The sequence below is a fragment of the Protopterus annectens genome, chromosome 1.part0 (genome assembly GCF_019279795.1).
Source record: "Protopterus annectens isolate FY-2018-M chromosome 1.part0, PAN1.0, whole genome shotgun sequence".
NCBI lineage: Eukaryota > Metazoa > Chordata > Ceratodontiformes > Protopteridae > Protopterus > Protopterus annectens.
This window is the reverse complement of record NC_056725.1, coordinates 1,619,491,721-1,619,507,817: the sequence shown is the minus strand read 5'-3', so window position 1 is coordinate 1,619,507,817 and position 16,097 is coordinate 1,619,491,721.

Here is a 16,097-nt window from a genome sequence, read left to right as displayed (position 1 = left end):
ATTCTTCACAATGTCAGCAAAAAAGAAAAGGCGTCTTAAACTACCCTTCAGTCGTCACCTCTGCTTTCAGACTTAACCTATGTGCAGTTCTTTTAGTATTATCTCCAAGACAATGTTGTTTTTAAGGAAAAATTCAAATATATATTCAGGAGTCCTATCTAGTTACTTAAGAAAGCATGTTATTGCATGTTAAATTTTTTATCATGTCTTTCTGTAGTTCCTAATTATACATTAAATGCTAAAAGTTCTGTGTTGTGACATTTCTTTGCTAGAACTTTTTTGGCATTTTTTGGAAAAACTAAAGTTGTTTAAGATGCCAGTGGCTGAAAAAAATCAAGAGTGTGTGTTACAAATGCAGCTTTTTTTGCAACTCTGGCTGAGGCTGAGACAATAAAAAATAATAATAAAAAATAATTAAAAAATAATATACATTATAGATACCACCAAGAAGAAAACTCTCTACTCTGTTCTTCTTCTTCTAACTTCTTTCTTCGGTTCTTCTTCTGTTCTTCAGCACATGCACAGCTGACAAAATAAAGTCGCCCAAAAAAAAATAAATAAAAATCCAATGCCAATGGCAAATTAATGATAAATCCAGATCCAGGTAAATCCTTCCCTTGTGACTGACTCAGTCAGGAATCGATTCAGTCCACAACTGAAACTGTTTGATTGATTCTCGCTCTTTTCCCAGCACATAAAGCCCGGGAAGAGAGCGACAACCAATCAGCAGCATAGCCCAAGCACGTCATGTACGTGCTTGTGGACGTCGCAGTCCGGGCCCCTTACAATTCTATGCAGTTTGGAACCGCATAGACTGCTGGGCATCACAATGATGCCCTAATTACTTCACCAGGCTGCAACAAAAACAAACAAAAAAAATCTTTATTTAAAACCACCGCAAACTGAGGCGGTTAAAGTGCGTATGTGCGTACTTGCCGAGTCGCGGACTCGGAACGAAGTAAACTAAAAAATAAGTATTTTACTGTCAGTCTGTCTACACATACACAAAAAGGTACTTTTTCTTTTTTTTATCTGAGGGGGCTGCAGTCCGGCAGTCCGATGCCACGAGCCGCCCCTGGATCTAGGACTTATGCATGGCTGGGCAAAGTCCCGAATCCATAATCACCAAACATATATTAATGAAAGCGCTTTCACCGATAAAGAGCTTTCATCAATATATGTTAACAAAAAAAAAAAAAGAGAAAGAAATCTACGTTTATGTGGGGGGGCTTCACCCCCCACACCCCCTACTTTAATATTCTCACTCTGAGACCGCACTACAGTGAGGAAAAGGGAATTTTCCCTTATCCACACCATAGTGCGGTCTCACAAACAGGCATACTTATGCAAAAGTGCTTTTTCGGTGAAAAGCACTTTCGCGCAAGTATGCCAAACTGAAATTATATACATATATATATATATATATATGCATATACCTGAAGATATTCAGTATTCAAAACCTGCTCATTAGGCTTTCACTTGCATATTGTTTGTAAAGGCAGCATCTGATGAGACAGTTTCTTAGGAATATGGTTGTGTTACTGTAAGATGAAGTATTGCATTTGATATGTCACGTCTAACATGACGGTACCAAAGTGTGCTTTCCTTCATTATAATGCCTACTTGCTGTTAAGAGCACCATTACTCTGTGATATGAGCACATACAATATGCATGTTTAATGCAGTTGCAGATCACAGGGGGCAAAATCAGTTTCATGTAAATTTCATGGCTCTAGATCTCTTTCAGAATGTTTAAAAACAAGGATTTTGAGCATATTCTCACCCCCTTTGCCTGTGGTTAGAAAGATTATATAACATACTCCTTCAAAATTAAAGTTGAAAATTCTGTCTGTTGTGCTTTCTTGAAATAATTTGGCCTAATATATTATTTTTTGTTTTGTATGTTATATTTCAATTACTTTCCTGTGTCAAAACCAACAAACTGAGGGCAAACGAATTTCTCCTGCAATGCATTGCAAAGGGTATGACTGAAAATATCCCTGAAAATATGAACTGAAATTCAGATAACATTCTTTATTAAAAGAATACGCAGGAAATATTTATATAAACCAGTATTATTGTTTTTGTGCATTTATAACAATTGTTTTATTAGTTTCTCTTTAACTGTAATTAGCTAAAAATGTACAAATTACTCTGTACGTTCCTTGCAAATGAAAAATACATAGAATAATTAGCATATTCATTCAGCTAAATGTATTCCCTTAGGTGCATAGTGCATTAATTGTGTTCAGGAATAGTAGGTGGGCATTACTCTTTCAACATATAAATGAAATCATATAATGCTGTTCTGAAGCAACAGAAGGAGCATACAGGTGTTTTCTGTGTGACTAACAGCAGAAGGTACAGTACACAACATGTTATGCCTTATATTTGTCTTTAGTTTATGTATCATTTATGAAATGCTTAAAGATAAAACCAATGGCTTCATTTAGAAATAGACATTGACTTATTTTTAGAAGGTGTTGGCTTCCAGTCATACTCAGTTTTCTGACGGATGGCCTTAACCGTAAAATGTAATACAGCAAAAATATTGTAGATTTTGTTTTATTCATATGCACATCTCTTTGTACAGACTGATAAAAAAAAAAATTATTTCTAAAATCATTAAAAAGAAAGAAGTTGAAAATCCTTTTACTTTAAAATCATATCAAAGCCTTTAAAGCAATAAATGATATGTATTACTCAGATTCCTGTACAGCCATAGAAATATGTATTATATGAACAATAAATATCAGCTCTCACTTTACTTATTTTTGAGCAGAATAAGCAAGTGAGACAACCATTTCAGGCAATACTGTGATGATTTCCCAGTCATAAACTATAATGTGGCCTTTAGCGGTTTAGTCTCCATGTCCATGTCTTATGCAGCTAGTATTTTTCTGATAAGATTTTACTTCCCTTTTATAAATTCTATACAAAAAGAAACATTAACCTTGAAATGCTATACATAATGTGAAAGTCAACATGTGCAAGTAATGTGACTGAGGCAGTTTAATTTTAAAACAAAAAGGATTTCTAGAATATTAAAGTAATCAGAATAATTAACTCACAAATGTATTATAGTTTGAAATTTAATACAGACAAAAAGATTATTATAAAGGCATAACAAAAAATGAAAGGAAGACATAAGGCAGTACTAAGCAGTTACTTAGGACAGAGAAATCATTTACAAAGTATTCAAGCATCGTGTACAAACGTGAAACATACAGAGTGTGATAAATATGCCAATGTTGATACAAGTCAATTAGTAAAAGGATATTTACATAGACTGTGGTTACAAAAATATAATAAATATAATAAAATATACATATATACATAGATTGTAGCTGTACTTGAAAGTGAGAGAGGAGAAAAGAAATGAGAGTTTATATATATATATATATATATATATATATATATATATATATATATATATATATATATATATATATATATATATAGATATAGATATATAGATAGATATGTACAGATACACACACACACACACACACACACACACACACACACACACACACACATATTCTAGATATATATATATATATATATATATATATATATATATATATATATATACAGATATAGATATAGATATATAGACACACATAAACACACACACATATACACACTCTGTCAAACTTCAAATTGTGATAAATATGTGCATATAGTTTCAGTTGTGAATTAATTAGAAAGCATATGCAAAATGCATTAATTGAGATATGTATTGACTATGCCAAGTTATCTGCAGTGGTGGTGCTGAGGTAGCGTTGTCGCCTCACAGTAAGACGTTGTCCTGTTCGATTCTCAGCTAAAGCGTCATCTGTGTGGAGACATGCGTGAATTGGCATACCTTCATTGAAGAATGTGCGTCAGAGCTGGCAACTCGGTACATAAAAACCTACTGCCAATCATTAGCACACCGGAGTTCAGCTGTGGCGACCCCTAACCAGGAAAAGTCGAAAGATACAACATTGACTATGCCAAGTTAGTATTTATTTTGAAATAAAAAGGTTGAGCTGAATTTACTTTCTAATTAGTAAAGTAACAGCATACTGCTTAATAACATCTAACTTCAGTTTACAGATGTTTCAGATATTACTATTTGAGGAAATTGTTCTAATAAGAAAATTAACAAAATTTAACCTTTTCATCTGAAAGATGATCAGCACACTGTGCAGAAAGAAATTAGTTCTAAAAACATTTAATGAAAATGAAATTACATCCTGCAACATTCACGCCATCCATGTCAAACCAGGTATAATCAAAGAACTTAAATTATCTCTGATAGATATATTGAAAATATAGAGTATAGTAGAGTGCATATGATAATATGCATTCTTTTAAAGCTTCTTTACCACTAAAACAATGTGTTGATATGATCCAGCACCTGAATGAATGAATTCATCTTTCTTTTATTCTTTCAATAACATGTACCTGCTTTGTCTCAAATATCACTTCCCATGTGTAATTTAGGAGTTAATAATTCACCATTCATTTCTTTAGATATAATTATCACAGCTGCATGAAAATGTTAATATCTCCTTACTGGTTCACTTTCCCAGAGTCTTATTTGCAAGGATTACTATGAACCAGGGAAAAGCACAATGTTGCATCCATCATATGTCATTTTCAGTGCAAAACTGCATGCTGTAAACTTCTTCAGATTGCATAAATATGTGTCAGGAAAAGACATTTCCAGTAAATTCACAAAATTGTAATAGGATAGTGAAAAGTCACTCATTCATTCATTTATTCAGGATTTTTGTGGAGCTGAAGTGTACCTGGCACTCACGGAGCAAAAGGCAAAGACATTATTCCTAGGTGGGATATCAGCCCATGTCAATGAAAAGATGTCAACAACAACAAAAGCTTTATGTGGTGGGGCTTCTCAGACAAAGTGAAATGAACAGATTCAGTACTAAAGCAGAATAATAAATATGAAAGGTAACACCACAGATGGAAGCAGTGCTCACTTGTGAAATAATGAGTCTATGACAGTTTGATTGTACAAATTTTATATCCTTTTATTTGACAAGAGCAATTCAACAAATGAGGTTTCCAGAATAACTTAATTACATTAATTGTATATTGTTTCATTTTACAGGTGCAATTCCCTGAATTAGAGATTCAGAAACTTTTCCACTACATCGGATGTGAGGGAATGCTGGCCTGTGCTTCAAAGGCCATTTGATAGAATATACATTTTTCTAAAAGTTGCGGATAATAATATGTCATGTTGCAATCTCCAAAGCACAGGGATTTGAAAAGTATGACAGCTCAAGTGTTTGATCAAATGTCAAAATTCTGAGACTCAGAGTCTCACATTGCATCTGCAAAAATCATTGAATACTGGGACCTTTGGAGGAAATGCTATGACTGTTTGGGCTGCTGGCTTTATGGCAGCAGTGTTTTGTGGCACAGTTCTATTGTCTTTGGCTAGATGCCATGAGTCCTGGAGTATTAGGAATGGCCTTCTAACTGGAGACATAGTAAGGGTGTCTCTGAATACTGCATTCAGGCAATGGCACTTGTAAAATGAAACAATATGAAATTCATACAGTCAAGCGGTTTTAAAGTTATGATTTCATAAGTGAGCACTAGATGTTTTCAGTGGTGTTACCATTCTCATTTATCACTCTAGATTAGTTCTGAAGCTGTTAATTTCACTTAGGATTTGAAATTACTAACTTAGATACATTTGCACATAAAATATATTTTAAAAGTGTCATAACCTATAGACTGGTATTCATACAGTGTTGACACATAGCATCGTGTGAAATAGTAGGGGTACTGGAAATGCACAGGAAGGAAGTGGTTCAGTGACACAAGAAGCATGACTATGCAAAACACAGTATCAAACATGTCAATGTGATTTAGATATTTTCATAATGGGTGAGCTGTGCTGTGGCATAGATCAGTTCTGAACACTGAAGATTTATGGTGTACAAGAGACAGACAATACTCAAAGTAGCAGGGGCTGTAGCTCAATATTACCTACTGACACCTCACATTACCTACTGATTCTTAATTGACACACAGACTATGGATTGCCTCCAGGTGTTTGAGAAGTCCAACTATGTAATACTCAGAACATCATCAATATTGTTTCCTGTTTGATTCTCAGCTAAAGCGTCTTCTGTGTGGAGACATGCGTGACTGGGTGTACCTTCATTGAAGGTTGTGGTCAGAGCTGGCAGCTCTTCACGTAAAAATCTACTGCCGATCATTAGCGGACAGGAGTTCCGCTGTGGTGACCCTTAACCGGGAAAAGCCGAAAGACACAACAAGTGTTGTATATAGATATATGCTAGAGGCTGAGATGACCCCCAACCCATCTACAGTTTCTTGACCATAGCAGAGAGAGCATCCAATACTGTCTGTATGCAAATATGGAATATGGTGGAACATGCTGTTAGCACTGCAGAACAGGCATTTGCTAGTGCCTCATTGCAGTGTTGCAACACACATCACATGATGTCAAAATGTGAGACTGTTCATATAGGACTACCATTTGTGCTCCTTGATTGACCCTGTGTGAGTGCACATGACTTCTGGATGTGCTGGAGACATAAGAACTCTTGCATGGTCTTCAAGGGACAATATTTTGTTTTAATACCTCCACAGGGAATTTGAGGGACACTTCCTGGGGTAGTACAATGGCCACCTGTACAAGGTGGATGCGTGGCACTAGTCTATCAGGATGGTGAGTGATGCCATTCTGGTGAGTAGTGCATGCATCATTATAGTGACCTGTTGTGATGCTATCTTGACCTGCTTCAAGAGTGAGAGTCACATGTTATAGAGAAAGAAAGCAAGAGAAAGAGGCGGAGACAGGGAGACAGTTTTATTGTAACAGTTCATTTTTTCAGTCTTTAAACAAGTCCACCAATGTAAAAAGTTTTTCCTACTTTGTTTATAGTGGTCAAGTAGCATGAACCCACCATGGAGAGATGACACAGAAGGCAAAATCACCTCTCCTGGTAGCAGACGGCATGTGACATGTGCACTATCACACTGCACAGATGCACGTTTATGTGTAGCAGATGTGTTTACTAATATGTTTTTCATGTTTTTGTGTTTTCTGCAGGGCTAGTTGTGGCTATAGAAGAGCAGCAGTGTGGTAGATACCTGTTCCAGCACTGGCCAATGCCTCTGGTGTGGGGTCACCAGGGCTCAACTGGTCTTCCCTTCTGCAGAGGATTAGAGGTCACCCTGATGAAGTTGACCTGGATGGTTCATTGTTGATCTCCATAGCCTTTTCTCAGAAGAGGCAGGAGCTATTTATCTGATGGTGTCTCAGAGGACTTCTCTGTGGCTTTCTGTCAGTTACAGAGGCTGATGTCATCTGAAGTGTGCTGACAGCTGGATACCCACTTGCTAACTGTGGGGCACGTCCTGTCATGGCTTGTTGAGTCACATGACCAGCAGGCTGAGGTCATCAGGCCACTAGAGGTGTAAGCTGCACATAGCATTAGTTAGGAGGTGACTGATTTCTGTGTGTGGGCCAGCAGGACTGGCATTTGCCATAAACACTGTGCTATCCTCCTGTACAGGTGTTCTTCTGCTTTATGCATCGTGCCTTATACCTTGTTTGTTGTCCAAACCACCCCATCACTGGGTTTCTACTGTCTCTTTATGTCTATCCACTGTACTCCCATTTTTGCTGTCAGTATCATGCTATCTATATGTGTCTCCATTTTATGTTTGTCTGTCTACCCCTTCTACCTTCCCATCTACCTCTATCCCTGCTAAAACCATTACTCACTCTCTTCCCTACCTATTCAGAATTACCACTCTTCTCCGCACCTGTCATTCTTTGTGGTTACCTTTGTGATTCTCCCTTTTTAACTTTCTTCTCATCTCGTCTCTTTTCCTCCTTGTTTATATGTTATACTGTGTTGGCATTTTGCTGCTCTGGCCATCGCTGGGCTGTCATTGTACATATGGCAACAGTGCATTGCTTTATTGCATGAGTAAGCATGCATAGCCTCAGGAACATTTGTCTGACTTCCCTGACATCCAACACCTGATGCCTAATGTTGCTTCCTTCGCATGATGCAGCTCCACTACTTTAATATGCTCTCCTTATCTCACACTATCAGTGCTACACAAGCACTGCAACATATCAGATCAGCTATGGGCCTCATCATACTATAGGCTGCTTGTTATTTATCACTATGCATGCATGCAGTGTTTGTCTATCAATCACAGATATAGTGTGGCTGGTTTCTTTTCAAGTGCCACTATTTAACAAAATTAATGTATCTTCCTTTTAATAAAATTCACATTGTTCTGTAGTTTGCAGAATATGTTAGGCTGGATTGTGTGCGTCTGTGTGTGTGTGTGTCCTCAAATTAATCATATATGTATGAATCAGCACATAATATGTATTATACAATGACTGGCCATTAATATTCTAAAAGGAGCACACTGATTGGCCAGCCCAACCAGTATGCCCATTGTAAATCCCAGAATATACCAACGGAAAAAGGTCCGGTCACCCAGACTTCTATCCATTTGTATATTCCATAACTTTTATTTATTTTTTTTTTCTATAACAAAAAAAAAAAAAAAAAAAAAAAAACATCTATAGTCTGGACTCTGGACATACCAGAGAGAAAACATGGAGGAAACACAAAGGAAAATCAAGTATGTTATTTAAAATTAAAGACATGTACCTGATTTTCTTTGCAGTACCTCCATTCTTTCTCTCTCTCCTACCCCTAATGTAACTGAAATTTTTTTTTTTTAATGAAAAAAAAAAAAAAAAAAAACTGAGCAACGGAGACTTTCTTTTCTCCGTTGCTTCCTTTTCAAAGCATTGATGTACTGGGTATGCATGGGAATGTCAGTCCCATATGCATTAGCAATACATCAAAACAAGGCAGCAGGATACCACCAGCCACGGAAGAACAGTACGGCGCCATTATACAAAGACATTATTTAAGAAAAGTAAGTATTTTTTTTCTTAAATAATGTCATTTTATGATAGCAATAACCGACTCCTTGGTTGTGGTATTTTATAATTTACCCACGGCTGGCTTTATTTAATAACTCGGGCTTCACCCTCATGATTAAACCACACCAACCTTGGGTAAATCTTCAATATACCACACCACGTCATCTGTTATTGCTTAAATATTAACAGCATATATTTCCCAGCCATTCACTGCACTGTTATTTTAAACAAACACGAAAACTCCCAAAGCTACTCCAAGATATGCTTTTCTAAGGGTGATTTATGAATAACAACTACAAAACAGTAAATAGTAACAGATCATAATAAGATTTTCAGAACTTCACCTAAAATATGTTTATTTTTCAGCATCACACATGGCAGAAAGAACAGATATAATGTTGCAAATGCCATGTCTAAATAAATGTGCACTTTTGTAAGGGAAGTGCAGCTACTAAGAAGATGTCATCAGCCTAGACAGCTTTATCTACATGCATGCATTTGCAAATTCTTATTTTTTTCCTCAAACATTACAGAAAGGATTCTTACTGTTTAGCACTTTAAAAATAGACTATTTTAAGATGAAAAATCAAACAAAAAATCCTAAGGATAGCAATTGATAAAATGGTTAAGCCTTCCATATCTTGATTCCATCCACATTCTTAATGAGGTCACCACTGGGTGTCATGTGACTTGTACTTACGGTAACGATAATCATAATCAAGAGGTTGAAAGTGCTATTGTCAGCCAGCACTGGGTTATTGTCAGCCAGCACTGGGTTATTGTCAGCCAGCACTGGGTTATTGTCAGCCAGCACTGGGTTATCATAGATGCTGGGTTTTGGATTCTGATTGTTGAAAAGGGAGTGGAGGAGAAAGTTGAGTTTTAGTTTGTTTTACATATTTTCCATTTTCTCCATGTTTGTACAAACTCACCATTAGTATATATGTAGATCAGGATTGTGGGTGATAGTCTATACATCAGAGGTGGCAAAGGGGCTTGCCACCTCCCCAGAAAGATTGTTTTGTGAATTGTGGCGGATAGTCTACCTCCCCAGAAAGATTGTTTTGTGAGATACAGTGGTAAAATCAGCTGAAGTGGTAACTCTTAGTCATTGGAATACCATAGAGGAAAGAATACCAATATCCGTTTGCCTCTGTGTCCTTTTTATTTTATTTATGTAGCTTTCAGTGTCCTACTAGTACTCTCTATTCTCCTTCAAACAAATCTTACACTAAATCTTTTCTATTATCATGCATAATTTGTATACCCTATACTCTATCTAATTTGTATACCCTATACTCTTATCTATTGATCTCCTGCATTCTCTTTCCTGTGTTTGTGTGAACTTAGTACCAATTAATATAAACTACTACCTATAACTAGTTTAGTTTTAGATTTCATTTTCCTTCTATAACAGAATTCATAATATAAAATCCTTAGCTTGTAATATGTTATAAAGATTTGTAATTCACCATTTCTAATGCAACTGACTTAGTCTTGCTCATCTATTTCATTGATAAATTTTTTTCTTATCCTTGTAATATTGTAAAAAAAAAAAAAAAATGTCAATGTCTTTGTCTTGACCTTTTATAATGCTGAAATTTCTGGAGCTTTTCTCCCCGGGCTTCCACTGAAAATGGACATATATCCAGCTGGACTAGCCCGGTCAACAAATGTAAAATAAATAAAATAAAAATACCCTTAGTCTGTAATTAATTTCTAATTGTTGCTTCTGTAAGAACAGGCTAATGCTAATACTATATATATTTTTTTCTCAATTAACTAACTAAATTTGTAAAGACTGAAATTAATGCCTGTATCTGGAGCTTTTCTCTCCAGGCCTCTGCTGAAAATGGACTTAAATCCAGCTGGACCAGCCCGGTAAACAAATGTAAAATAAAAATAAAAAAAAAATAAAAAATCTCTCACACACACACACACACACACACACACACACACACACACACACACACACACACACACACACACACACTGAGCAGGACACTGAAAACTGATGCAAAGTTATGTATTAACATTACATTAGATAGTTCTAATATGAAGTAGTCTAGCTTGGAATAAATGTCCTGTGCTTAAAATGTTTACTATAGGCTTTTCATAAACAAATTACAGTAAGATATAATAGATGTGCCCTTGTGAGCTTCATAGATGTGACAAGACTGGAAGGATCCTACAACAATATGGATAGGTCTGGACATCTGGCCTCTTTTGCTTAAATGCATCTTAAAGTAACTCCTCACTTATTATCCCAGTGCACACAGTTGCTTTGCACAGTACTAAGCAAATGTTATTAACCATTCAGGACTCAGCTACTTCCGCCTCAGCAGTTGCCTTTTGTCAGCAGTATTAAAACTATGACATGAATGGGAATGTAGTTATTTTAACTGGATTTATTCTTCTCAGTTCGCTGTACATCTCAAAATCAGTGTAGGTGATGAGAACTTTATAGCTAAGGGAGAGAAGCTAGTACATCTAAAGTCAGTGATTAATAATTTGAGTAAAACATTGCACATAGAGAGTGTCATACTAGGGCACAGTTTACATGGTTTTGTGTTTGCCCTGTGGAAACTACCTGGAAAGAAATTGTTAATGACTGATAGTTAGCATGGGCATGCCAAGACATCACTTGCAGATGAAAGTAACCCAAGCCCTTACTAAAAAAAGATGCAAAACAAGAGAGATTTTGAATTAGTGGTGTTGTGATGACTAGCAAAACATTTCTGCATGGAGCAAAGACACTATCAGTGGCAGCATCTTATCAGAAATAAATATCACAGCATTCCTTCTATTTCCCATGAGCCCTGCAAGCTATATAATAACTGTCTAGATACTGGTATATTGTTCATTCTAAATACGTGTAGACACACAAACACGAAGGCAGTGATTCAGCAACTCTTTCACTTATGTATGAAACTCCAGGTCATTATATACATTTATATATATTTAATAGGAGTATGGTGATCACTTATCACTCTCAAAAATCCTTTTTATTTGCAGCTTAGTTTTCCTTAAGAAGATCGAAATGTTGATAGACATCTTGGACAAAGCTAATACAACTTGAATTTCTCTAGTGTTTCCTTTACCATTTTAAGGAAGTTAGACCTGATGCAAAAAAAAGACTTCTTTATGGCCAGAGGAGTACTGTCCATTTTTATACAGATAGAATGCCTTTTCTGTCACCAAATGCTTGCTTTGCATGTACTTACTGTTATCTGATTTTATCAGTGTCTTCTAAAGGTACATTAAAAATATTTAACAAAAGGGCTTTAGATAGCATTTTTCAGAGCTATTTTTTGCCCTGTCAGAGTCTCATAGTCAGAAATGGAAGGTTATGCTTTTTTGCTTACTATCTGATGATGAAGAAGACAGATATCTGTTTCCAAGTTAGCTGTTTGTAGTGATTTGTACAGGATATTAGTTTCAGACAGACTCTGCTGAAGTATCCTAGGATATTTACCACATAATGTTGGTCTGTTCTCAAAAACAGTGGCACTTGTTTATGTGCTAACCTTCTGTAGCTGAATGATCAAACAAAGCCAACCACGGGTAAATCCTGTGATCCTCACATCCACGACTGGGTTATTGCTATTATACAATGACATTACTTAATAATGAAATTACTTGCCTATTTTAAATAATACCTTTGTGTAACGGCACTTTAGTGTTCTTCCACCTTCTTCATGGTTTATGAATGTACTGCCCATGCATGTGGCATGTATGTCCTCACACGTGCACAGTACAACTTTACAGTGTTAGAGAACTACCATAGAGGAAAGAATACCAATATGCGTTTGCCTCTGTGTCCTTTTTATTTTATTTATTTATTTATTTATTTATTGTCAAACACTAACAGCATTACTGGAACCACAAGGGACATAGGTTCATAGGTAGGTACTAGGCTATTGGCCCTAGGGCCTATATAAGCCTAGCCAAAAAGGTACCCTGGCTTTCGCCACCCAAGAAAATTATTTTTCTGTGCCCCTGTCGAGCAGAGCCACAGAGGTGATTCCCAGGGTGAATTTCCTATTTCCCATCCAATCATCAAGATTTTTCTTGAAGAGTGCTATGAGGAGCTTTGTTTGATATAGATAGGTAGTTTGTTCCAGAGTATGGGAAGTCTCTGGGACAAGAATCTATCCCTCCTGCATGTTCTGTTTATTGTGGTGACAAGGTTTAGGTCCCTAGAGCGTGTAGCTTGTAGGGATTGGGATTTCATTAAGTGGAGCATGTCCAACAGCTCTGGGTTTGACATACCTTTGTATGTTAGGCAGAGATCACCTCTGAGTAGGCAATATGCGATGGAGTAAAGCTGGAGTTTTCTGAGACGGTCTGCATAGGGCATCTGTTTGAGGCCAGTAATCCTCTTTGATAGGTATTTCTGCAGCCTTTCCAGTTGTTGTAGATGGCTTGTGAGGTACATACCAAAAGGGGTGTTGCACTCTACAATGGGTCTAATGAGTGATGAGTAGAGGTAAACAATGACCTCTTTCTTCCTGGATGAGAAACCGTTTGTGATGATGTGTGCCATGTAGAAGGATTTCCTGACTACTGTGGTGATGTGATTATTAAAGGAGAGACTACTGTCCACCTGTGTCCCAAAGTCTCTTATCACACTTTTGATGTTAAGTAGACTACCACCTATGTGGTAGCTCATGGGTACAGAGTTTTACCAAAGGAGATGACAATGCACTTTTTGGCACTGAACTTGAGGCCATGGCTTTGACACCAGGCATCTGTTTCAGTGAGGACCTTTTGTGGGATGTCCACATCATTAGAAGTTTCGATTATGGCTCTTAGTTAGCAGTCATCTGTGAACGTCATTAGTCAAAGACCTTCTGTGTTAGCCTGTACTTCAGAAAAGTAGATACCAAACAGGAGAGGACCCAGGATTGAACCCTGTGGTACTCCACTTTTCACTGGTCTGAAGTTGGATTTGGAGTCTGCTACTTTCACAGTGTGGGTTCTGTCAGTGAGCCAGTTGGCAACCCATCTTGTGACATAGGGATTTATACCTAGTTTAGTGAGTTTATCTATAATTCCAGAGTAGGGGATGGTGCCAAAAGCCTTGGCGAGATCCAGATAGGCTGTGTGAACCACCATACCTTCATATACGGCTTTGGTGACTGCTTCAAAGAAGTCTGTCAGGCTTGGGAGACATGATCTGCCTTTTATAAACCCAAATTGGGTGGGGTCCAGAGATTACCAATGTCTTTATTTATAAGTTCCATGATGATATGTTCCATGGCCTTGCAGACCAGGCTTGTTAGGCTAATGGAGCGGTAGTTCCCAGGGTCCATGATGGCTCCCCCTTTGTGGAGTGGGATAACCATTGCTGTGTGCCATTCAGTGGGCACAAAGCCTGAGGTGAGGCTATGACTGAACATGGTGCTTAGGTGGGATGCCAGTTCATTCTGTACTTCATGTAGAATGCAGCCTGGGATGTTGTCAGGTCCCATGGATGCTGTGTTCTTGGCTTTGGAGAGTGTGTTTTTTATCTGTGCAGCTGTGATTACAGGAGCTTTGCATTCTTCCAGTATAGAGATGGGCCCCTTAGGGTGTGAGGGGGGGGGGTAAAGTTAGCACTGAACCTATCTGCCAGGATGTTGGGAATATCAATTGGTTCTGTATATTTAGTACCATTGTGCTTTACTCAGAGCAGATCTGAGTGTTGCCATTGAGATTCTTGACATAGCTATAGAATGCTTTGTGGTTGTCTTTAGAATCAGTGGCAATTTTGTTTTCATAACTAGCTTTGGAGGATTTTATGAGGGATCTCAGCTTCTTACTGAGGCTGACCAGGGAGTTCCTCCAATCATGGGATTTTATTCTTTTTTGCAACAGTTTCTTTCTTCTGTTGTAGAGTTTGTTTATGGCAGGGGACCACCAGATTGGCTTCCTTTTTTTGGAGGATAGCATCTTGGTTCTGTTAGAGATAGCATGATCCATGCACTCGTGTAAGTGCTTATAAAGTGCATTTGTGTAGGATTCAGCAGTCGTACCTCTATTGTCCGTCTGCATGGGTGTCATGAAGTTTGCCACGTCTGTCTTAAGAAGCGTGAAGTTGGCTTGGGACAAATTTTTTATGGTGGTTTCCCTAATGGGGGCGGGATATGGATGTCTAGGGTGATTAGCTTGTGGTTGGATCTGACCAATGAGGAATTGACCTCTGGTGTGGAACACCAGTCGCCCATGTTGGTAATGACCAGGTCTAGGATATTGCTGCCCCTGATGAGGGTGTGAATAAGTTGATCCAAGGCATTGCAATTTATGAATTCCAAAAAACATTGAGCAAAAGAGCTGGTACATGAGTAGTTTTCCAGTTAATGGTGGGGAAGTTGAAATCGCCCATTATTAGGGTGTTGGGTTGTACCCTAATATTTTGCAGTGTATCAAGAAATGAGGAGTGGGAATCCTGGGGCATGGTGAGGAAATCTGTAGCAAGTTACAATTTGGATTGCAGCCTTGCCCAGAGTTAGTTGTACTTGGATAATTTCGGATGCATTATGCTGAGCAACTAGCCTGGAAGTGTGGATATCCTTAATGAATATGGACATGCCTCCACCTTTAGTGTTTCGGTCCAGGTTATGTGGCCAAAAGGTGTGGTATGAATTATAGCTTGGTAATGCAGGCGTGCTCTCTGGAGCCTTGAACCAGGTCTCTGTCACTGCACAGATGTCGATGCTCTCCATTATAAGGAGTGCCTCGAGTGAATGCATTTTGATATTTAGAGAAACATAAGAAAAGTGAGTGACATTCAGTTAACGTCTGGGTAGCTGAGAGTTAAAGGTAAAATAATTACATTCTGTCATATCTGGTTTGATTTTGAAGCATGCCCTGATGTTTTCTGTCCCTCTTAAAATATTTAAATATAGCTTAGCTTTTTTAGCATATATTAATAGAAGGTCTGAACACTCAATAATACTTAAGCGACCAGGCTTCTTTCTATTGGTATATGCTCAATTAACAATGGACATGCTGATTTGGGGTGTCTAATTAGTATGGACATTTTGAAATACTAATTTTTATTATATAATGTGTATAATGTGCAGTATAATATAAAATGAACGGGTGGAAAAATATAGCACCGCAATATATATATATA